Source organism: Homalodisca vitripennis, chromosome 6 (assembly GCF_021130785.1).
Source record: "Homalodisca vitripennis isolate AUS2020 chromosome 6, UT_GWSS_2.1, whole genome shotgun sequence".
NCBI lineage: Eukaryota > Metazoa > Arthropoda > Insecta > Hemiptera > Cicadellidae > Homalodisca > Homalodisca vitripennis.
In genome coordinates this window covers 39,008,113-39,033,421 of record NC_060212.1, presented here as the reverse complement: position 1 = coordinate 39,033,421, position 25,309 = coordinate 39,008,113, and positions in this window count along the sequence as shown.

Sequence of the window (25,309 nt, the reverse complement as noted above, 5' to 3'; positions counted from 1 at the left end):
GTATTTCCTGGTGATGTTCACACTTCATAGTGTCGTCTAGCCAGGGGTTGTTTATTATGTGTGGTTTAGGTTCACGCTTCTTCATGTTTGTTTAAATATTGATTTTTAATATTACTGCTAACTGTAAAGCTGCAACTGATCAAAACTTTATCATATATAAACTATGTATGTAACAAATCGAACCATGCCATGGCAACTGTTTTGGTCCAATCAAATAAATGCCTTATCTTTTTAATTTTGTTTACTTAATTGTTTTTAATACGAGATCGGCTTGTTATAATTAGTTGCAAATTTGAATATACGTAATAAAAAAATTAATTTTAAACAGATTTATCCAGATGGTAATATGAAGTAAAGATGTATTATTTTACCAGGCCAAGTAGATGGCCTGGGGATCAACGACTTCCGAACCACGACCAACGGCCGGGCAGGCGGACAGCTTGCAAGGACAGGATCGCTCAAGGACTTTGATTGATTCGGTTATCTTTCGATAACCGTTGAACCCAATACACTACGCCATTTCCAAATAGTGTTTAGGTGTTCAATAGGACTTGATTATTTAATACTCCGTTATTTTCAAAATCTAATTTTCCATTTTAATAGTTATCCATATTTACAAATATTTAAGAAAATTATGATAAAAATTATACAAATTAAAGAAACTTAATCCAATAAAATCTGTACTAACATGATGATTTTGATCTTTATAGCCATCAATCCTACGACGAAGCGATTAACTGAAGAAGGTACCAGATCTCGGTTCTCAGAACGTTAGGTTTTGTATTATATAACAAAGAAAAATAATTATAACCATGACTCCATAACATTTAGTTCAACCCCAGTTCACCTGGTTTACCTCTTAGTCCAGCGACTGGAATCTGACTCTGTCACAGACTTGACTCCTTAAACTCCCACCATAGCTGAGATATGTGTAGAAACCTCCGTTGCTCCAACGTGCTTATATGTTGTGTCTAAAATATTATAATGCACTAAATTGTGCACCTCTTGAGAGTATGAAAATACCTCTTCAATTATATTACATTATATGTTGTAGTCTAGAGTATCTGATGTCGGAACGATGTAAAAGGTAAATTTTAAACTTTTTATTCACTGATTTGTTGGATCTCTTCAGACAAACATGATTCCAGGAGGCAAGTCTGTGAAGGAGGAGCTACACTAAACATTCACCTTGTATCAACCGTTCCTGAAATAGCTATATTATATTTTCCTGTCTGAATCGCATTATTATCTATACATGTTATTATTAGTAATATGCAATTGTAAATGGGGAAAATGTTTCCACCTAAAATACAAATTTGTACACACCAAACATGATTCGAACCCACGATCTCTCGCTGAGGGAGATACAGCCTTGTCATTCTACTGTGCGATTCATGTTCCACTTATATGTGCGAGTGGAAAGTGCATTGAACTAAAACAAAAATATACCGCTGCATAATTAATTGTGTAATGAGTGTAATATTCTATGTGGCACGGATACAGTTAGAGGTAAAACTGTAATTAATTAATTACATTTTCACTGTACATGTGGCTTAATGACACACACACGTGTGGATATTCACATCATGCGAGAGCGAAAACATGTTTGTAGTAACTCAAACCTACCATATTGAACTTGCCAGCGTTTGGGAATGTTCCAACTACTTAAGCAGCTGAAACTTTGCCTGATATAAACAATCGGAACCTGAGCTGAATTTACATTCTGTATGGAAACGAGTAATAACTATTTCTCATCGTTTCTCAATATACTAACGTCATTATAAATATATCTAAATATTATAAAGTTTTATAAAGAGGAATAATATTCATGCTTGTAACGTGACAGTACATTAAACGAGGGAAAGTAAAATCGTTGTAATTGATTTACCCAGTACATCATGGAATGTCACAGCACTGCTTACAGGGTATTATCAAATTACGATTGGATTTAATGGTGCACAACTTGTACAATTTGCGTATTACTGCAAGTTATAAATTCAAAGCGTATGATAAACGGATGGAGTGGTTTACGGGTTTCCAGTTATTACATTTTAATTTAGAAAGCACGAATGTTGATGATTTGCAATTCATTTAAATTTAGTGAACTGAATATTAAAGTAATAATAATATATACTAAATAGTGTTAATGAGAATTAAATTTAGACATTGAATGTACCAGTGTAAAATAGGGTTTACATTTTGCCCAGAAGTGGAAGCAATGTCTTGTAATCATCAAACAAAGGCTGGTTTATAACTTCCAGTTTAACCTACCACTGAGCATAGCAAAAACGGTTGTGTTACTTAAATATGAAAAACCTCATTTATGTCAAGGAGCGGCACATCACTATACGCAAATTTCGAGATTCCAAGGTGCAATGTCAGATGATTTGGTTCAGTCTACTGCGGGAGATGGCTGTTGGAGTTGTTAGGATTCATTCCCTAACCCTGTTTTTCCTAGTCTCAACATAAGGGTGTGCTAACCCACGCCTGCTTTGACAGGAGAGTCTGGTTCAGAGCTGATCCCAACCTTAACCATCCAGAATATGTCACTTCGTAAGCACCGTAAAGTTCCCTATATGACTAGGTGCAATGTATTAGCTTTTTCCATAAGACAACAAAGAAGGAACACCTGTATCAGCGTATCCTCGAATAATTTAAATGACTTACAGCTATTTAAAGATATCCGGTTCGGTCTTTTTCTTTATGAGGCAAGGAACTGGGGTATTGGGAACTGAATTTCAGCAGGTTACCTTAAGAGCAAGACCATAATATTATTATTCTTGGTTCGGTATTCACGTAAAAATCCAGTAACCTCTCAGTAATATTGAGCTAATAATTAATGGCTGTTATCATGAAGAAAATTCTTATAATCAGTAAAAAGCATCTCTTTATTCTGACACAACATTCATATTTCATCCAATGTTGTATTGAGATTAATTTTCTCAGCGTTAAAATTGTGTGACAGTAAGTAATTGGTAATTTTCATCGTTTCCTCTTTTGATGGCAAAATCAGATAGCATGTATTTCACACTATACCACTTTATGTTGAGACTGCTTAACAAAAGCGATAACTTTTTGTCGTGACTGTACTGCAAAGAGGCTTCATTAAAAGCTGAAACAACATTGTATAACTCAAATCCTCTGAGTTACTACTGGCGTTGATGCGGGAATCTGGATTAAAAACCCATAAAAAATCCCCGCCTAAGGAAAACAGTTAGCATCATTTACCAAACAAGCATCGGAATTGAATAATCAACCACTGCGGTATTGTTGAAATTTTTTAACGAAGTTAATTAAAGTTTTGAAGAGGTTTCATACTTCCTTGGATTACTGTACCAGCAACAATTAGAGATGATAAACAACATTATAAAGGGGGCATCAGTATCAAAATATAATGACACTTTTATTTCTTCAACTCCCATCATGGCCTAGATAGAAGAAGTTCCCGATGTGAAAATCTTTCCTAATTTTACTAAAAATTACCACACTAAATTTCTAATATCTAGTGGTAATTTCCGCAGACAGTTGAAGCGTAAGAACCCAACGATACACTTTGTGGAGAAAGCGGATTCTAACGTGGCCTATTTGGACATGAAAGTACCAAAGGTTCTAAATAAGAAAACTTCCAATAATACTTTAGCACTTCCTAAGTTTGAAACAGCCCATCAAATTATAGTGTATTGTCCCACCACTTCTTCAACTGTTGCTCTCCACCGTTCACTGCGACGGCATTCCGATCCCATTAGCTTTTCTGCTGTACAGAATCATTACGATTAAAATGTATGCCTCATGCCAAGGTTTAATCCAAGGACGGTGAAAGCTTCGACTTTTGCTACATATTTGTACGGAAGCAACATCTCAAATCCAAAGTACAGTAGGAGATATTCTATGAATTCTTCTCATATATATTAACTTGACAAACTATAACGAAGGAAAATATTTCCAATCTCTGCTGAAGCTTCAAAGGAACCATTCTAATCCGGTCGAGATATGAGTCAACCTATATTATATTTCAACTGACCTGAAATTAGCCAAGTAGAAAGGAGTATAATAAAACACAGTACTTTGTCGAATTAAGTATAATTTTCCATGCTGCCATCAATTGCCTGACCTGACTTTAGAGTTGTTTGACTTTGATTTCACAAAAACATTTTTGTCTGCAGAAGTTAAAGAACTGACCCGCCAATGTGTTATCTCAAAGACTACATCACGGTGCAAAGTCATCATAAACATTTGCAAGAATGCAGAAGACAATCGACAACAATGGGTAAACTACTGAACTCTCCTCTGCCATTCCAAAAACCACGAAATGTCTGCTGCCCAGAGATACAGATGAACAGGAAAGAGAAATAAAACCACGCCTCCAAGGAATCAACAAACACAGTTGGAACTGAGGGTTAGGAGTTATAAAATTTGCGATATTACTTCCCAAAATAAGCGGCAAAATACCAATCAATTTTTATATAATAAAGTTTTCTGAAAAGCATTTCTCTCTTAAAAAAACTAATTTATGGTTTACAACGCCTGATGTTGTATTGCGAACAACAAAGCAACCGACATTGGCAGTCTGACGGTAAGAGCAACATAAACAACGCCAGCGTGATGAAACATGCCATATTACATTCTCATAGACAAGTGGATACCTTGGTATTTCTCATATTCTCAAGTGTGTATACTCTTTTTAATTTAAACGCTTTTATACAAATTATAAAAGTTTATTTAAATTGCATTTGCAGTGAATTAAAAAATAATAGGATACCATCGTGAGTGACGCAAGCATTTTAAAAAGTCGATTTAAACCTAAATGAAGTTTTTGTATTAACTTTAGCTTGCTAATTTATTGCTCATTAAATTTATTTTAATAAATTTATACAAAAAGTTACTTTTTGTATTCAATACTCCCAGTTGATTAATCTGTGTTTTAGTTACAGTTGTAAACCCTTCCGAGATGACGTTCTCTTCACAGAGATGGAATCTCGCTTTATAAGCACTTAATACTGAACAGTCATAAAGTCCAAAATAAAGTATCAAAAATTACACAAAGAAAAAGTTATAACTAAAAAATAATATTTGTTTTCTTCAAATTCATGTTTAAATCCGAATCATGGTCCTTATTGTTTTTCTTAAAATCTAATGTTTAACTCTATATTATTTCCCATTTTTCAGCCACAGCTTTTCAAATTCTTTTTTGAAATCCTTATTAATACGTAACATTCTAGTTCTATTAAACCCAAATTTTAGTTCTTCCATTGAACCAATATTGATGTAGCCGCTATTTCTGGGAGTTTTCACAGTCCCAATTGTTCAGTTAGTGTAATTAATTGCAGTTGAATAAAAACTAAATGTTAGCATGAGAACATATACCAATGTTATAATGAAAACTATATTACATTCAGTACTGTAAAAAGTATCTATTTGAAAGTAAAATTTATCAAAATTAGTAATCAATAATTTTGAAGTTGTTTTACACTTTCTTATCATTCCCTGTATACAACGGGAGTCAACACCCATTAGCACAATAATGGGATTTGTCCATATATCTGAATGCCAAAATTATAAAACCAGATATCCAATTAGAGACATTATTTGACAGTTAACGCTGAAACATGTGGTATTTCCTGGTGATGTTCACACTTCATAGTGTCGTCTAGCCAGGGGTTGTTTATTATGTGTGGTTTAGGTTCACGCTTCTTCATGTTTGTTTAAATATTGATTTTTAACATTACTGCTAACTGTAAAGCTGCAACTGATCAAAACTTTATCATATATATAAACTATGTATGTAACAAATCGAACCATGCCATGGCAACTGTTTTGGTCCAATCAAATAAATGCCTTATCTTTTTAATTTTGTTTACTTAATTGTTTTAATACGAGATCGGCTTGTTATAATTAGTTGCAAATTTGAATATACGTAATAAAAAAATTAATTTTAAACTGTTTTACTTTCAAAATGTTGACTATTTAAAAACTTCAAATGTAAGTATCTTAAAATGCATATGATTAAATACTACAGTTATAATATTTGATTTAGACACTTTAAATAGAAATGCACGACTTCTAATACATTTAACACAGGTATTAATGTGTAGGTTGAGTTTAGCTCCAGTTCACCTACCCCTTAGTGCAGCACTGGAATCTGACGTTGCTTCGGACTTAACTCCTTGAATTTGGAGTCACGTTTGTTACAAGAGATAAGAAAGTCGGGAACGAAGAAACTCAAAAATAACTCTTTTACAACTATTATTTAATATTAGAGACACTTAGACTATAACATTTTGTAAAATCGGCGTCAAATAACTAAAAACGATTTCTTTACTTCGTTTTCACATCAGAGACAGCTTGACTGCAATATATAAAAATACAGTTTAATTTAAGCGACAAGGAAATTAATAGAGGTCTTTAGAGTTATACTATTGTGTACCAAATTTCAATTCTTAATTTAATTCTCAAAACAAAAATTTAAAAGACAAATGGCAGCTACTTGGGTGGTTATTGACTATTTTTATTTCCCCTTGGTCCAGTTATATCGTCTCCAAAGTAGTTAGAGAGTTATGTAACATTCTGTGTAAAACAATATAAAGCCTGTGTATTATTGGTTTCATTCGATGGCCTGAAGTTTAGATTTATACATTTCCATGCATTCAACATTTTCCCCTTAGTAGATATGAATTCTTATATGTTTGGTTTTTGTTTATACTATTTGAATGTGTTTTAGAAACTGGCATGAATTTTAAAGGCATTGCAATAAGCCTCAAAGCAGTAAAAAGAGAAGTTTCATATTCAAGTATTTCTCAATACATAACTCAAGGGGCTGCAATTGGCGGCAGGCAATGAATAATTTATCTCTTCTCGCCCAAGCCAGACTAAAATAATCATCTCGTAGTACAAAACATGTTTCTTGTAATAACTGAAACAATTATTTGTTATTTGCGTTATTATATGTTGACTAAATAATTGAGCACTTGTATCGAATTACTCTCTCTTCTAGTATAGTGTATATGACAATATGACAAATTTTATTAGGTTAATGACTATTTATAAACATACACTGTATATTTTAAGAACATTTTCTAATTTATTTCTCTTCCATAAAACATGAGATACTAAACGTACTGCACTGTAAAAGTTATCTGATAATCTTTCTTTACAATGTTTTATTTGATATAAAACATACTGATAGAAATTGGGTATCCCTAAAAACTGGTGGGACATTCAATCATCAATATTTATCATGTATAGTAGTATTAATTTAATTCAACTAGTTTTGGAGTTTACAGACGCTATATAAAGCTAGATATAAAATATGTTCCCAGAAAAGTATTTTTTATGTATTATACCTAATATCGTATTCGTATATGACATATACAGTTATGATAACTAATTGTACTACAAAATTACATTTTTATGTAGATTGGGATCCTATAAACATACTATCTACCTAACAATTAATACAAGTGATATTGTTTGTAACGCTCTATTGTACATAAAAATATGTACATATGGGGTAATATATCTATGTATATACAATTATTGTTCTATATGATACTTCATATTAAAAAATTAACTTATTTAAATTATTGCACAAAAATATGTAACTAAAATATACCGAGCTATGCAGATATAGCCCATTACCATATGCTGCATCCCTTCATCCCTTCCCCCAGGAGAGAACTACGCTTATTTGTCCCACAACTCCGCTGATATAAAACTCTGCTGCGTGAAGTTATTGTACAGTGGATACTTGTACAGTAATACCGTCTTGTTACATTAAATTTATACCTAATCAAAGATACTTTGTAATAGTTAAAAGTATTTTAAACGGTATTGATATAAAAGGAACCCATTTTACTTAGAAAGAGTCCTGAATGCTTTGTTTTAAGTGCTCAAGAGTTATCGTATCCACTAATTAAAACCAAGAAGTTCTGGTAACAATAACATTATAATACCAATACTATTTTACCGTATTTAGTAACATTCATACGTTATTAATGAAAATTAATTATATTACATCACTTGTTGAGTAAAAGGAATCTGTCACGTGCTAGTGACGTTGTAAAATCTGATTCTTACCAGTATGTTATTTGATTGTTTTTGAGAGTGCCCTGAAGAAAGAACGTAATTACTTCAAATACGAATGATCTTTTTAAACGACAATCCTTTTAATATTCGTTTAGTATATCACTTATTAACTATAAAATTATTAATTATCAAGATTAAAGATCTATCAGTATTTTAGGAATTAGTATTTTTACTGAAAATAACAATTTGACAAATTTTGTACATTTCAGGTACAAAAGTTTGAAACGATATGAGGAAGGGAGATTGGGTCGTACTTTGAATACTCCATACTTGTTTTCGTACTGTTGTTGGATATCATTACAAACGGTAGATAATATTTCCAATAACTTACCTTTATGTAAACTATTTCACTTAATTAATGTAACTAAAATATACGGAGCTATGCAGATATAGCACATTACCATATGCTGCAGTGTTCACCCCTTCCCCCAGGAGAGTAGCCTACTACGGTTATTTGTCCCGCAACTCCGCTGAAATAAAACTATGCCGACTGAAGTTATTGTACAGTAAATACTTGTACAGCAATAGCGTCTATTTTATTCAGCTTGACATCAAATTTTATACCCAATCAAAGATTCTTTGTAATAGGAAAAAATATGTTCAACAGTTTAAATATAAAAGGACCACATTTAACTTGGAAAGAGTCCTGAATGCTTTGATTTGAGTGCTCAAGAGTTGTTGTGATCATTAATTAAAACCAAAATATCCTGGTAGAAATTACAATAACTTTTGAATATTTAAAGCATCATTTGATACTTAATTTTACGTTTTTGTTATTTAGGATAAAATTCAGTAGTATTATTGTTGTGTTCTTTAATTCTTTCTAATATCTGACAAAAACAATTACAAATTAATGAATACATTTACCATAAATTAAATATTTTTAAAATATATGCAATAAATACTAAGCTAATTTTTTAGTAAGTTATTTTCCTGTTATCTCATTAAGGGCCTCACAGTGCCTTCTTGAAATCATATCCTCGTCTGTCCGTCAGCCCATATGTGTGATAAATCTTGATAAATGCTCCTAGAGCCTTGAACTTGGTACATAGGTTCCTGTTTATCCAAGGAAGAACCCTATTCATTTTTCGATTAATATGCCTGAGAGCAGTATGAATGTCTGTCTGTCTATCTGTCAGTACTCTGAGCGGTAATGCTAGACAAAAATTTCACGGAGACTTAAAACTTATAAGGCATATGGGGTCCAAGATAGAACTACTTTGGGGTAAAAAAATGAAAGGGCAAACCGCCCGTCCGGACGCTATTCTTTTTCCTCGCGTTCTGTCGGGAACTTCGATACTCCGACGTATCGGTTTATTACTTTATGTAATTAAATGGGTTTTTCACAACAGCTATTTTGGGATTTGCTGTGGTAATTATTAATTAAATAAATAGTTACCTGAAAAAATCAAATTATTTAGTAGTTATAACTAATTGTATTGAATATTCTGTTCTGTTATAGCAAACAATACGATGTGAGCCCAACAATAAGGGGTCGTTGTTGCCGCAAGGCCAGCCAGTTCTAGTTATCTCCGGTCTGAACGATACGTGTTGATATAAGCTGACGGTGAATAATGTATTCAGCCACTGTTCGCTAATGTGCTTCAGTAAATCCGATAATACGTGTATAACAACAGTAGCTAATGCTGCTTTTTGTCCAGTGCCGCTGCCGCAGGAGCGTGTTATCGCCAACAAAAACAACTCTTTATTTTGGATTGATGGACCCCAGTCTAACGCTAAGAACACTAAACTCTTACCACTGAAACCTGTCGCATCTTATATAGTAGCTTATTTAAATAATACTAAAATCATTCTGGTTTATGATAATGTATTATTACAAATAACTAAAGCAAATTAATAGCTTATAAAACAATGTTGTATATAGGTTATTTTAGAACTGCTGAAAGATTAATAAAATAACCAATTTGGTATAAAGGTAGTTAATAAAACTAATCAAATTGTTTTACTTAAAAAATATTACTTCCCTATTCCTTATTGATTAATAAGCAAAAGATACATATTTATGTGATTTTGGAAAATTATGAGATTAAAATTAATGTAACAATACGCAGAACCACAGAGCAACAGTTTAAGTGCAATAGCGTTACTTCAGAGAAGACTCAATATTTTGATAAGCATTAAAAAAATCCGTGTCTAGTGTAAAAACTTAAAATATCAAAAAATCAATTCCCTTCTATAAACATGGTGCATGCGTTGCTAAACCAATAAGTAAATAATCCTGTCTTAAATTAAACGATGACAGCTTTTATTGGATAACTGTGGACTCTGATGAGCACGTCAGTGAATTTTATTGGACCGTCATACTTTAATTGAAAAAAACCAAAATTGTTTAGGAGACAGTCACCTTAACACCTATTTGGTACATCTTGGCAATTGGCTTAATTGGACTGGTCCTTAGGAATTAAACGGTCAATCAAGAAGATGAGTTATAGATGGTGAGTTGTTAGGTTTATTTGGCTAGAGTCAATAATCTAACTAGGAAATCACGACTGTGCGTATTTTCTTGGTTATAGAAGATCTGCGTGGGAAATATAGACTCTATTTCTTACAATTAACAGTCTCAATTTGGTATTAACGAATCACAACAAGTCATTTTATTGACAGGTTAATTGGGTTATGACTGACGAATAACAAGAATGGGCTAGCAAAGCCTTCCACTGGAGGGGTAAGAAAAATTTGAGTGTGTCGGTTTGCTTCCCTTTCCATACAATTACATATTTAATGAAGCTTCATTTACATATGAGAAAACCTGAGTTCGTTAATGGTACGTATCACTCCATGAGATTTAGCTCAGTGTTAAAGATTATTTAACATTTGTCTTAGATATAACCATGATGACAGCGAGAAAATTACAGGATAAATAATTTTGAAAACAAACTAAATACACGCATATAAAATTTTAACATATGAGGTAAATAAACATAATGCCAAACTACCCCGAACACATACAACATAAGGGATTGGTTACTTGGTATGTTGGTAGTTAGATATGAGCGCTGACGTTTATTAATCAAAAACTGAATAGAGAACCTTATTTAATGAAAAAATACGACAATATATCATGTGGCAAGATATCCCAGAAAGATTTCAACTGTTGGCGTTAAACTTTGTATAAATATTCATTCATTTCAATACGGGCAAGAGTGGGTTTTATGATGTGTATACTAAACCGTTGAATTTGGCTAAACGTCATTTAATCCTATCACTGTGCAGTCTTGTACAATTTCCTGTCAGCATTACACATCGAGAATGAAATAATAAAATACATGAATTTTTGCCCACAACCTCAGTGAGGCGTGTTGCGCGACACGTGGTGTAATGTAACACGTTTACTCAAGAATCAAGGCAGTAAGTTAAATTTCGTATCAACAGCTTCTCTTCTCTTTATTTTCGTATTCTCGCCTTCTCCCGTTACACAGTTCAGCTCGCATTAAAATAAGGCACCATGTTATTCACTGCTTAGTGTCCTCATGAATCCACTTGCATAGGCTAGGATGTTTCTCTTGCCCTCTTTTTTGCAGCCAAGGAAAGGCACTTGTTTCCATACTTAATTGGAAAAGATCTTTAACCTCTAATTAGAAATTTAACATCATTTATAGCCTCTGACGGAAAATTTACGACAGTAATTATAAATGAAAAAGATCTACTGGCGATTCACGACCGCGAGATTTTTCAGGCAGACTATTATCTGCTGACTTTGGAAGGTCAGCACACACTCACCGGCAAATATAACATTGCGTTATCTAGGCTGCTTCCCCAGTCCACAATGCCATGCGAGTCACGTCTGCAGCATTCTTTAAGCTTGTCTTTTATGCCATATATGGTATATAACGACAATTATATTTTGTTGATAGTCCTAAAACTAGGATTTCTATAGTGTATGTTCAGTGGAGACCGTAACTAATATAACATTTATATCTAAGAATACTTTATACATATGTTACTTACTTTTAAGTATTAAGACACGAGTGTTAATAGTAGTATCAATTGTATGTTATTAATTCACTTTTATTGATTTACAATGTATTCCAAAAGTATTCGAAATTATGAGATGGACGTGAGCAATTATGGATAATGTTACGTGCTACTACAGAGTTTATGTTAAAACAGGTGTTAATAATGTCGAGTCTGAGATCACGTTGGTAAATAATAAAACTTAATACTCCGTCCTGCTCATAAGAAATAGGTGAATATGTGACAACTGAAATGATTTAGCTCATTTCTTAATGGATTAAAATGTACTAAAATACAGAAAACTGTTCATAACAAAACAGTGTAATAAATTGTTAAAATTCTAAAATTATTATCTTTATTTTGTCTAAAACCATTAATAACTGAGTTGAGAGTATAATTTTAATTGTACCAGCCGCAGAAATTCAACAAGATGGCGTACTAAACTGGCCATCAAATTTAACCATGGTATTCATAACATGAACTTTAGTATCAAGTCTCAATCTTTTCTGACCTTTTTATTGTTTCCAAAAGTTTCGGAAAGTATATAATGATCGGGGAACATCCAAAAAAATTGGAAATTAAGGTAATTTTCTGGAAATAACTAACCGATTAAAAGTCGAATACTGACTGTACATTTATTCTATTGTTCTACCCCGGTAGTATATCTTACTGAAAGAAATTCAATTCTTTTAATACATTTTACTTCTATTTTATAAATTATTACTTCTACTTAGTTATAATTAGTAAACTCTTTTGGTAAATTTTGAATATTCAAGTCGAATAAACTAATTTTCTTGTTCCAGCTTTTGTTTGTAAAATCTTTGTTTTTATATCTTAGACAAAATAGTGAAAGATAGCATAATCTTCGCTGAGATTCGATACGGGTAGTAAAACGCAAGACTTACAGCTGACTTTAAATTGGAGGATAAAGTGGGATTGTTGTGTTTCAAGGATCACAGAGATCCTGTCACAGTACATTCGATATTGGCCGACAGCCTGCGCCTTTATATCCCACCGGGGTATGCCTTTTTAGAATAAAAATTACATAACCAATAATAAATAAATAGTTATTAAAAAGTTATTAGAGGAACAAAATAATAAACAACAGTTGTGTATGAGCCGTTGAAAAGGCACAACTCTTCCGCACAAGCACAACATAAACGAATTTTGAAATTTACAATCATGAATTTTTTGTATATAAGTACACTTTATAGAAGTATACAGAGTGATAGTGATAGAAAACGTCTTTTTTCTGCACATATGTATTCATATTGACTGGGTAACATTTCCCAAACCGTATGTTCGTTACATGTATGTAGTCATTTTTTAGTAATAGTTGTCTTCCATTTTTGTAATTAGTAATATTTGGGTTTGACCAATACAAATTTTAAAACTACGGTTTCTGAACATAACTCTCGTTGTTTTGAAAATATAATTAATTTAAATATATTTTTGTACCATTAAGTAATCTTATTCTAGAGTTGAAATTAATTTTCTTGTGGCCTAGATGTTCTTGAACTATTAACTTTGGAACGTTATTCTCAATTTTGGATGATTTGGCTTTTTCTTAAGATTAAGTTAGTAGTTTGAGTTCTGTCGTTTTCGGATAGTTACATAACCTCGTTTTAAACTTTGTTATTCTACACAAATTTATAATTAATTTTTATCCAAGAAGACAGACAACTATTTAACTCGATTTTCCCTTTCAAAAGTTAAATTTTTGCAAAACAATTTCACTCTCTAGTTCAATTCATAAAACACCATATATGTAAACGAGTCATCTTATAGCTCATTCTTTACTATGGAAACATAAAGGATTAAGAAAAATGTCGTCTACGAATGACATTTTTCTTGAGATTTTTCTTGAGATAATGTGCAGATAGTTAGCCTATATATTATTATTTTATATGCTAATACATATCACATGATTGTATTAACTTTGTTTACAAATCTATTTACTTGGTATTTTATTGTTGCTCTCACACAAGGCGGATGTAAAAATGTTTGTTAACGCTTTATCAAGTCCCAGAAAGTGAAATATACCTTCAAGGTAAATATATCACACAACAATGTTTCGTATAACTAAAATAAATCTCCAGTTTGCCTTAGACTCCAGAGATATCGCTAAATTGGTAATTATTGTTCACTGATCACGTCACCTGAGGCTACACCTCCACCACTATCGGAGTCTGAGACAGTTGAGGTTAATTTACAACAGCCGGGAGCGAGACAGTAGCTTTGTCTCTGACACATAAAGTCTCGTTACTTATTTGTGCGCATCCCTGCCTCCGTGTTGCGGTCTTACTCACTCGCTGATAACTGAACTGTGCTCTCCCTTTATTGTTGATGTAAGGGGTGTAATGTGGAGACTTGGATGAGCGTCGTTCTTTCATCAACGCCCCAGGACAGTGAACCTTCTTACTCACTGAACAGGATTATATCCTCTGTTTGATTTAGTTAGTGATCCAAAGGTTTTCTGATTAGATACATTAGAAACTGATATTTTTCTTTACCGAAACTAAAGTTTTAAAAGCATAACAAGGATGGTAGTAAAACAGTGTTCATACGAAAATAGTAAATTCCGCTATTTTTGAACTTGCCAACATTGAAGGTTTAAACGGACTATAAAAAAATTACTAACTTTGGATCCTCTATCTGCAGCTCGAGCACCTTTGTAGTTCTAACGTTTATAACAGTTAATGCTTCGAAAGTATTGTTAAAAATAAACAAAATGACGTCCTGCAGATGAGTGTTTCTTAACTAAAATTCTTAAACTAAAAAATATTTCTGTAAGTTTACATTTTTTGCTACTATATTTCACTGGTACTTAGTGTAGTGATCTGAAAGTTTTGGCCGAAACCAATTAAATTTTTGTAATGGTCAAGTATTTTTTATTCCAAAATACTTCTAAAGGAAAACGTGTTTTTCCTATGGATGTTTTATACAGCCTTCAAAGTTCATTGAGCACCAGCTACCAGTTTAACAAACATAGTAACATAGACCCGAATAAGATTCCCAGTGTTTACTGTATAATAATAAGAACACGGATTTTTTTAATGTTAATAATTAAATTATTCATTTGCCACTGAAACTCAAAACTTTACAAAAGCATTTAGTTTCAATATAAATAAATACATATTACGATTTTAAGAGATTTTTGAATCTTTAAAATGAAATTTAATCTGCATTCCTGAATAGATTACCTACTAGATCAGCCGATACCAAAATAGTCCAATGACGTTTTAGGCAGTGTTGCCATACCGACCACCAAACTGTTCCCGCTATGACGTGGCTGTGTTCACATACTGTCAAACTATATACATGGTGCCTGCAGATAATAAGAAAAAAAACTATACGTATAATTTTAACAACTGAAGACTTTTGTTTATTGTATCAGATGTGGAGACGGATCAGTAATTTTTCATACACGTAGAAGTGGCAACAGTGTTGGGTGCGGCGTGTAGAGAGTGGATTTAGCATACTTTAAACCGTTTATTCTGAACGGCAAAAAATTAGGCGTGTAATTATAGTCTTTCACGCTTTACTGCCCGTATATTATATCTTATGCCATTACCCGTTCTATTACAAATTCAAGCGGAAGTGAACAAAGCAACTTAGTTTTGTTCCAGAATTATAGAACTCAATTCCATCGTATGTGGATCAACTGTTATTGCAGTCGCAAGCATACAACAACATCCCTTTGTTTTAATAGTAACTGTTATTGCAAGCTTAGTTGTGTGCTACGTGGGAGATGTCTCCTAGCTCTAATATGGGTTCAACAAAAGGATAATAATGTTAGACTTCTCATAGGGCTGAGCTGAACACATTACAACTGATTTTAATTTTTTTGAGTAATTTTTATTTGTAAACTGAATCACGCTATTGTATTTTTATAGTAAAAACAGCTAGCTTTTGTATTAATAAACGGTATATAATTACTCACTTTCACAACTTTTGTTGTGATACCGACTGATATTTATGTTATATGTTAAATTATTATGTTATTTAACATATTGTTTATGTTTATTATATTTATATTTATTCAACTTCAATCATGGTAATTATAGTATAAATAACAATGTTTAATGTTTGTTTTTAACCATAGAAGGTTTACAAGGATTAGTTGTCACACATAACAATAAAACATGTAAAAAATCCTAAAATCCTTTTATAAATAGTTAAAAACGCATAAAAACAGAAAATTCAACAGATTACAACAATTATATATATATATATATATATATAATATATATATGTAATATATATGTATTACGACAGAACCCACAAATACACTGATATGTAAAAACTCAAAACAACATCATATTTTACACTACAGTGGAATTTAAAGAAGACAAATTATAATTTTCACCTCCAATAGATATATGTCAATAAACAAGTAACAACATAAAAGCAGTACTCTACGACCAGACCCAAACACAGTGACAGTCTGTTTCGTTCGAAGTTAGGATGGTCGACCATCATAAAACACATAAGCTTTACTTTAGTTACTTGTTTGTAAATAAATTATATGTTTCACATGTTTTGTATATTTTAGATCAACCAATGATCCTAAAACGGGCGATATAAAAGTAACCCAAGTCTCCGCGTCTGAATATGATTTAATTTTAATCGAATCCAGTCTCTAAACAAGGATTCATAAGATGGGAAATTTTATATCAATATTTTATGTTATTACATGCCATAGAACTTTATTTGTTGAATTATTGAATAAAACACTATTACAAAGTATAATTACGCTACTCCACTGCATGTTGCATGTGACCTTTCAAATATAAGCTACGTGTGCTATTTTGTAACATTTTAAAATTTCTTCAGTGATTTTCTCGTTGCAATTATGGTTACCCATAAAACCAATTTAAAATGTTCAATAACGCACATTGGAGCTATATGCACCTCCATCGAACTCATTTTTGTCTATTTAGAAATAAAGCTTAATACAAAATTTCAAGTAATTCGTTTCCGAGATACCATAAGGTCAGGCAGGAAGACAAAAGTTAAATTCTACAACTCCTTGAGTCGTAGGCTTTGCTAAAACACAACAGTAAAACAAAACACAATGAAATAACACAATTATTACGGACCTATAAAAAGGAAATGTTAACACAAGAACGCCAAATTAAGGCTTAGAAGATGAAGCAACACAAACGGTAGTATTAAACTGAGCAAGGCTCAGCTCTCAGGTGAAGGCTTGTTGATTGCCGATTTATCACCGAGCCAATCAGAGCTGCTTGTAAATCACAGCCTCCTATTGCCTACAATCATCCTCGATTGTGCCGCGAGTTTGTCGGTGAACGTAAAACACGATCGACGCCTCTGAAATACATTGGAATATCATCAACATCGCTTCCGAAAATCAACTTACATTCAGTGCTTGTCTCGTATTTGTATATTCTCATCTACAGGGTGTTCAGTAAAACTGTTCCAATATTTTGACATTGTGTTCTGCAAAACAAAATCATATAAAAGTACGTCCGTTTTCTGTCACTTTGTGTTGCTATATCTTTTGAACCAGTTAAAATACAGTAATAAAACTTGGGAATTGCTAAAAGGATTTTGTTACACTCATTTGTGACCAATTTACAGAAAAAGGGCTGATATTCTACATCTTTCAGTGCATGCTCACTATAAGCTAGTCTCTAGACCCAACTGATACTACACAAGGAAGTAATGTGGGTTTTAGAGCTGATGTAGTAAATAAAGGTGGGTAATAATTGATAATACTTTAATTGTACACATTAATTGTATTCACAATGAGGAGAAAGATTATTTAACCGTAAAAGAATGTTATTAAACGAAATAATAACAATTTTTCTTGCTAAGAACAATAATTAACGGTTATAACATAACCACGTACATTGCAGAACAAATTTTTGGAGTTTAAAATTTGTTTTTTACATTTACTATGTGAGATAAAATAATACTAATAACAATGCAATACAATGTGTTGAATTACCTCAATCTTGGATAAATACAGTATGTATTGTTTAAACAAATAGTAAAAGGTAGGCGAGCGAATAGGTTGCCTGTATATTGTGAAATGCAGCAATAAACCCATATCGATTAGAGATATGCCCCAATTAAATTATACCATGTAGCGGATGTTGGAAACCATATCAAATTAAATGTATCCATTTCATAATTACGTATAAAAGCATTGGTGTCATATAATCGTTTCGTGTGCTGAGCCTTTTTCAATTAAGACTTTGCCACTGATCTTTTAATGATACTTGTCTAATATTTAGTGTGCAACACAATCTAAAACGTCTTCCTTGGTTAAAACGGTAGGTTTGAACTCCGGAAAGGGTGATAGAAGCAACTTTCCCAAAACACGGTCTTTCGATTAAACGATAAGCTCCTCTTTATTAAAATTCATGAATGTAACACAAATATAACTGAAAATATCACTAAACATGTCTAATCAATCAAAATTTTATCACAAAAGACCTGTCGACTACAAATATATCCTCTTCGGATGTTAAAGGCTACAATTTTAAATCATATATAATTACACGATAGTTTTAAAATATTATGATCTTAATATATTTCTTAACAGTGAAAATTGTACTTTAAAGGTAACTTTAATGGTGTGATAAACATAGTGCACTACGATGTTTTAGACGTGAACTCGAAGACCGGTGGAGTAACTGGGAGTATGGTGAATATAATGTGACAGTAACATGAAACCAATTTCAAAGGGCAAATTATTTAATCCCCTTATTATTGCAACATTCTTTAAAACAATAATGTTTTAAATGGATGTTTAAAAAAACTGCTCTTAAAATTGAGATAAATAAAAGGCTTTTGTGCTGCAGTACAAATTGAAAAACCATATATAGATAATTGTAACAATGCATCTACGTTCTTTTCTTAGCCGGAAGAGGGCCACATGCAGAAATTTTAGAACATATAATTACCTGTTTCATCACAATACTCGAACTAGGTGGTAGTACCCCACAACATGTTTCAAGTTAAACGCTTAGTTGAGATCGCATGCAAAATATTTACTGTAGATCAGCTTATCTCGAGATTTCCTGCCGATACATGGGCATGTGCTAATATGTTACATGTTAAAGCCTCATAAGCATGTACTCAGCTTGTTTACAAAAGTATTTATTCAACTATTTCATCGTTGCTATCACAGTTACCCACAAAATCAATGCTTTATGAAAATATTTGCTAAAGATTAGCTGAAAAAATTTTAGTCTATAGGTTAGTTCGTTTTCGAGTTATCGTGCAGACAAATGAGGGACAGAAATGAAAATATTTCATCCATTCGAGTAATACGCTTCGCTAACGCTCAGCCAGTAATGTACCTGTTAACAACTTAACAACAGAATGCAAGGAGTGCGGGCCATACTGTCCTTTAGGTTGATTGCATACTACTTTTATTCATCGTATAACCGGGCCTAGTTGCAGTTACCGCCACTAGGCTGTGCCAAGCTACAGGTAAAAACATTTTAGTTTCATAAAAATTTACAATTTATTTAGTTAATTCTCTTTAAACGGTACAATTCATAACCTCTAACAACATCTTAGAGAATATCACGGCTCCTCTTGTGCCCATGTTCCACAGTAGACATGTTAGAGTAGAATACAATTGCGCTATAATTATCAGTTATTTTTGGCTCAGCGATAATTTATGGCTTTAGAGGGAATTAATGCAAATAAAGCACCTGTTCACCGTGCACAATCCGGGGACCCGATAAAATCAATTCCACGAAATATCAGTGTTAATAGGTGATTTCACTGGTAAATACTCATTCACACAGTCAGTAGTGGACTCTGAATGGGGTCATTTTCTATTGACTCGAGCCGTGACGCGAATATTCAGAACCAATCTAGAAAACTTGTCAATTTATACGGTTAAAGAAACCTGGAATTTGGTGTTTACAATTTTCAACTTTTGCTTCGCTGTAAAATTATCTGCTGTAGAGTATTCAATACCAAATGCGAATTTAATAGTCTTTCACATTACCTTTGTGCCAAGTATAAATTCTTTTCTAAATAATTATGAAACTATAAACGTGTTCCTAAACGATAATCTCAACAACGGCTTGACCAATTTAACAAATTATGTTTTTCAAATATTTCGTTGAAGTTCAAAGAACTTTTATACGATAAGAAAGCTGTGAAACGTTTCTTCAGGTTTTTTAATCTAATGTTTCATAGTCTAAATTTAACTTACGCTAATAGTTTTCTGCTTTGTATTCTTGATGGAAGTGAGTAGGTTTTAATTCAAAAGACATTTTTCATTCTCCCACATTAAATTTATTTTAAAGCGCTTTCGTCGTTTAAGGCATCATCAGTTAGATATTGTTTACAGGAAAACATATGTATAAAATAGAAAAAAAACATATGATAAATTAGAATAAAATTTAAAACTAATTGTAAAGACGAAAAACTAATAAATTATAAAAAATTATGTAGAAAAATATGGTTTGCAATTCTTAATTTAGGAAAGGATTTCTTCTTTTACTAAAGGTTTACAAATATCACTGAAATTTACAAAAGGTTGGGAAATACACTTATTTTTTTAAACTGCCATACATGCACTTTCAATGTTATTTCTTTTAGTTCAGTAATATTCTTTAAAAACTGCACTTGACGATTCAAAATTTATATAACGATTTTCCTTTATAGCATGTTCAACAAATTTAGATTTTTCAATGTTTTCTTGTTTACAATTGTAAATATGTTCTTTTAGCCTCGTTTTCACAGGTCTTGATGTTTGGCCGATATACGACTTTTTGCATCCACAGTCAATTATATATATTATGTTCTTGGTTTCCTGGTGTTTTTTTTTATTTTTTTAAGTAGCTTCTTAGATTATTTTGTGACTTAAAACCGGTACGGATGTAAAGTTTATAATTTATCTTACGAATTTTTTCTAATGTTCCTTTTACATAAGGAATAGTTACAGTAGTGAGATAATTAGGATTGTCTTTTTTGTTGATTTGCTTGCAACTTTTGTTTTTACATAGTCTTAGCTCGTTTAATAATTGAAGGAGGATAGTTGTTTTTAATCAAAAGTTCTGTAGTATAATTTTCCTTTAAAATTTTATCTTTGTTATCAGTTACCAAATTACTAATCCTCTGGAACAAACTTTGTACTAATCTAATTTTTACAAGTTGAGGATGATTCGAATTATAATTAAGATACTGTCCACTGAAATTCTTTTTGTAAACAAATGTTGTTTTAATAACGTTTTCTTTGTTTTTGTTATCAAAATATCAAGAAATGGAATTTCATTTTTAACTTAATTTTCAATGGTAAATTTTATTGATGGTCTAATTGTATTGATGTGTTTTAAAAATTCATTTTGAATGCTCATTTTATTTTCCCATACGTAAAAGACATCATCAACATACCGTAACCTAATTTTGTGTTTAATACTCTAATTTTCAAAAGCAATGTCTTCAAAGTGGTCCATAAATATGTTGCTAATTATTGGGCTGAGAACACCACCCATAGGTAAACAGGATACTTGATTATAAAATCCATCTTTTAACTGAAAATAGTGTTTTTGCCTGACACATACAGTAAGAAGTTTCATTACACAGTTAATAAATCATGTTGTTCTCATACTGAAGTTGTTATCATTATTAAGTCGTTGTCTAATCAAACTCAAAGCTTCAGGGACAGGACATTTATAAACAGACTATTTACGGCCTAGCTGACCATAGTATAATAAAATCTGAACAGACTTTTTTGCTTTCAAGATAACATACGGAAATATCTTCGTGAACAATGTAGAACGATTTTAGATTATAAAGCAAAATGCAATTAGAAGGATCATATGGCAACAGAGAACCGGAATGTCAAACCACTTATGTAACACCAAACGCTATTCAATGTAATATAATTTTATAAATTATAAAGAAGAGGTTCGAACTTTTAAAATTTTTCATGAGGTTGGCATATAATTTTGTTATCTGAAGTAGCCTAGTGTAGTCCTTGTAATGAAGCTGTGCTGCATCAGGCAAAATTATTATCGACTGAGCGCGATCCGATCGCGGTGAGGAGACCCTCCAGACTTTTGCTTTGCTATCTCCGTCCTCGACACAGACTTATTTGCTGATGTTTGGCCCTATTATATATTGGCATGATTATTCAAAGTACTGTAAGACTGTTTTTCATAGGGGAGTATTTGATCCATGAAACATTATGATGATTTCTCAAAATCTAGTGCAGATATTAAAAGTGGTATTAAAAAGAGTTGCATGTTGTGGGTAGAGTTTTGATACTTAAGTTGTAAGCTAGTGTTAATATATTGACAGTTATAGATTTTGTATTTACATACTGGCTTTATTGGCAGCCATTTTGAGTTTAGCCCCTTAGGACAATTTTAAAACTTAGCTACGTAAGATGTCTCAGTAAAGAGATATCATTTATACGCCTTTAACAATTTTCTTTTTTATTGATGTTTTTATAGGGTTTACAGAAAAAGAATCCCAAAATATTTTGTAGTGCTTCAAAAAGTAAAAATTTGTATACGATCGGTTCACAAATAAAAACGTAAAAAGCTTATATATAATATGGATTAAGACTGAAACAGACGAGTACAGCTAATCAACGTTAGCATCGTTTTGTTGTAATTTGCTCCGTAAATAATAGGGACTGTTTGTTCCTACAAAGTGTTACAATCAGCATTGACAACGATTTACTTATCGATGTTCGAGAATCAGGAGGAACTGGCTCAACGAGCACTCAGCAATCGGCACACGCTGCCTTGCCGTGCTGAGCCCTGCTCGATATTCACTCGTGCCTTCATTCTCTTTTGTTTGTCGCTATACAAGAGTGACATTATTGGTGACTTCCACCAGGATCTGAAAAAAACACTGAACGTTATATTTTGAAAAATGACTGTATGGTACACCGTTTAAAATGATAGATAAGAAGAAATATTCAGACAGGCAGTAGTTATTTAGTACTCTGAGGGAAATTTCCCCCCTACCAGTGGCGTCCAGATTTGTATCCAAACAAATAATATTTTAAAATATATAAATTAAGGGAAAAGTTTTACCCAAAAACCTAATTAAAACTAATTAAATAGCACACTAACTTATGTTGGATTACGGTGAAACATTTTTATGTATTAGATACAGAATTCATAGCCGACAACTGAACAATTGGTGGAAACTGCTCTAGATCCAAAGTGTATCATAATTATTTACTACGGGCTGAATAAAATCTAGAATTTTTAATTTTAAGAATGCAATTTTAGTTCGCATACGTTTAATGTAGTGACGTAGTAAGTTGAGCCGTAGAACAAAGCAGACATTATTGGTGAAGGTTTTTTAATGAAATAACACCACGACAATAAAGCTTTATTCAAATCAGCCATTATTCACCGAGCTTAAAATCGTTAACTATAATACTTTAATCTTATTGTACGTTATTTCTTACTAGTTGGCGAATATAATAGACCTTGCTTTGTCCCAAATTGCTATCTTAAAAACTATTTATATAAAGTTTGTTTATGGCAATAGGATGATTGAAAAGGATTTTTCCTATAATATTTTTTTTTAGTACAAATATTTCTAAAACTACGTTTCAGGATATCCAACGTGAGTACCAATCTATTGACAATCAACGTGCTCGTTATGATTCCTGACTTACGAATTATGCGTTGTGGGGGGGGGGGGGGGTGGGGGGGGGGGGGGGTGGGGGGGGGGGGGGGTGGGGGGGGGGGGGGGTGGGGGGGGGGGGGGGTGGGGGGGGGGGGGGGTGAGCTGAGATTAGGTGCTTCAGTAACTTCATATTGTTGAGCTTATTGTACTAGAATAACTTAGGTATGAATGCAGATATACTTCTCAGATGTCTATATTCTTAAAACACAATTATTATTCGATTAAATGTAAATAAAATAGTTTCCTGGTGAACTATTGCAAGATTATTTGGTTAGTACTGCAGTAAACAATAGTTTCCAGAGGAGTGATATCCTATCCAAATAACGATGATATAGCTGTAATTAAATGTAAATTAATATTTTCTAATAATTTAAATATATTGCAGCAAAGAACACACAATTAAATGTACTTTAATTGTATTTTAAAACCACTTACTAAGATAGTTTAATACTACACGTAGTTCTGCCAGAAGTCTAATGAAAATTTTATCTTGTGTATTTGAGTTCGTTGCATCAAACAAGCAAGATCTTCAAGATAACCAAATGAAGGAACTTGTTTGCTGTTTGGATGGGTGGCCACTGCGAGATCCTGTCCTTGCAAGCAGTCCGGCTGCTCGGTCACTGGTGGTGGTTCGGAAGTCGTTGGTCAGTACAAGACGAAACATTTAATAATGCAGTAAAAATTATGAAAATAATAACGTAATTAATAAAATAAGGTAGTACGGAAATTTTTAACACTTAGTACAGTTACAACTGTAAACTATAAGATACTGTGAAGTGTGTGAAGAAAAGAACAACTAAATTATACAATAATAGCCTACACAGGAAAAATTACACACGAAAAGCGTGTGCTCAGGAAATTCTCTGCACACGCTTTTATCCCAACGAAGCGAAACCCTCACGACACACATTAGACTGTTGTTGTCTGAGTGGTATCTGAAACACGGTTAATGCTATATTCCACACGCACTCGGAACATGAATGCTGTTAATGTTTGTCTTGGACACACTGTTTAGAAATAATGTAACTCGAGGGTACCGCAGCTCTATACTGAAACCCTCACGACACACACATTACACTGTTGTTGTCTGAGTGGTATCTGAAAACACGGTAATGCTATATTCCACACGCACTCGGAACGTGAATGCTGTTAATGTTTGTCTTGGACACACTGTTTAGAAATAATGTAACTCGAGGGTACCGCAGCTATACACTGAAACCCTCACGGCACACATTACACTGTTGTTGTCTGAGTGGTATCTGAAACACGGTAATGCTATATTCCACACGCACTCGGAACGCGAATGCGACTGTTAATGTTTGTCTTTGACACAAACTGTTTAGAAATAATGTAACTCTAGGGTACCGCAGCTCTACACTGAAACCTTTCAATCTACGCGTTTTATGGCTACATTACACTATTATACATTTTAGAATATTAAATTCTGAGATAATAAGTTAAAGAAAGTAACAATTTTGAATATATACAATTTTTATAATCAGCGGCTGCACTTTTTTAGTACTAACTGACGCACTGTCACAATATTGTAATTCTAACGTACACTTTCACAATTTTTAATTGCCCGTCACTCCAAAAGCAG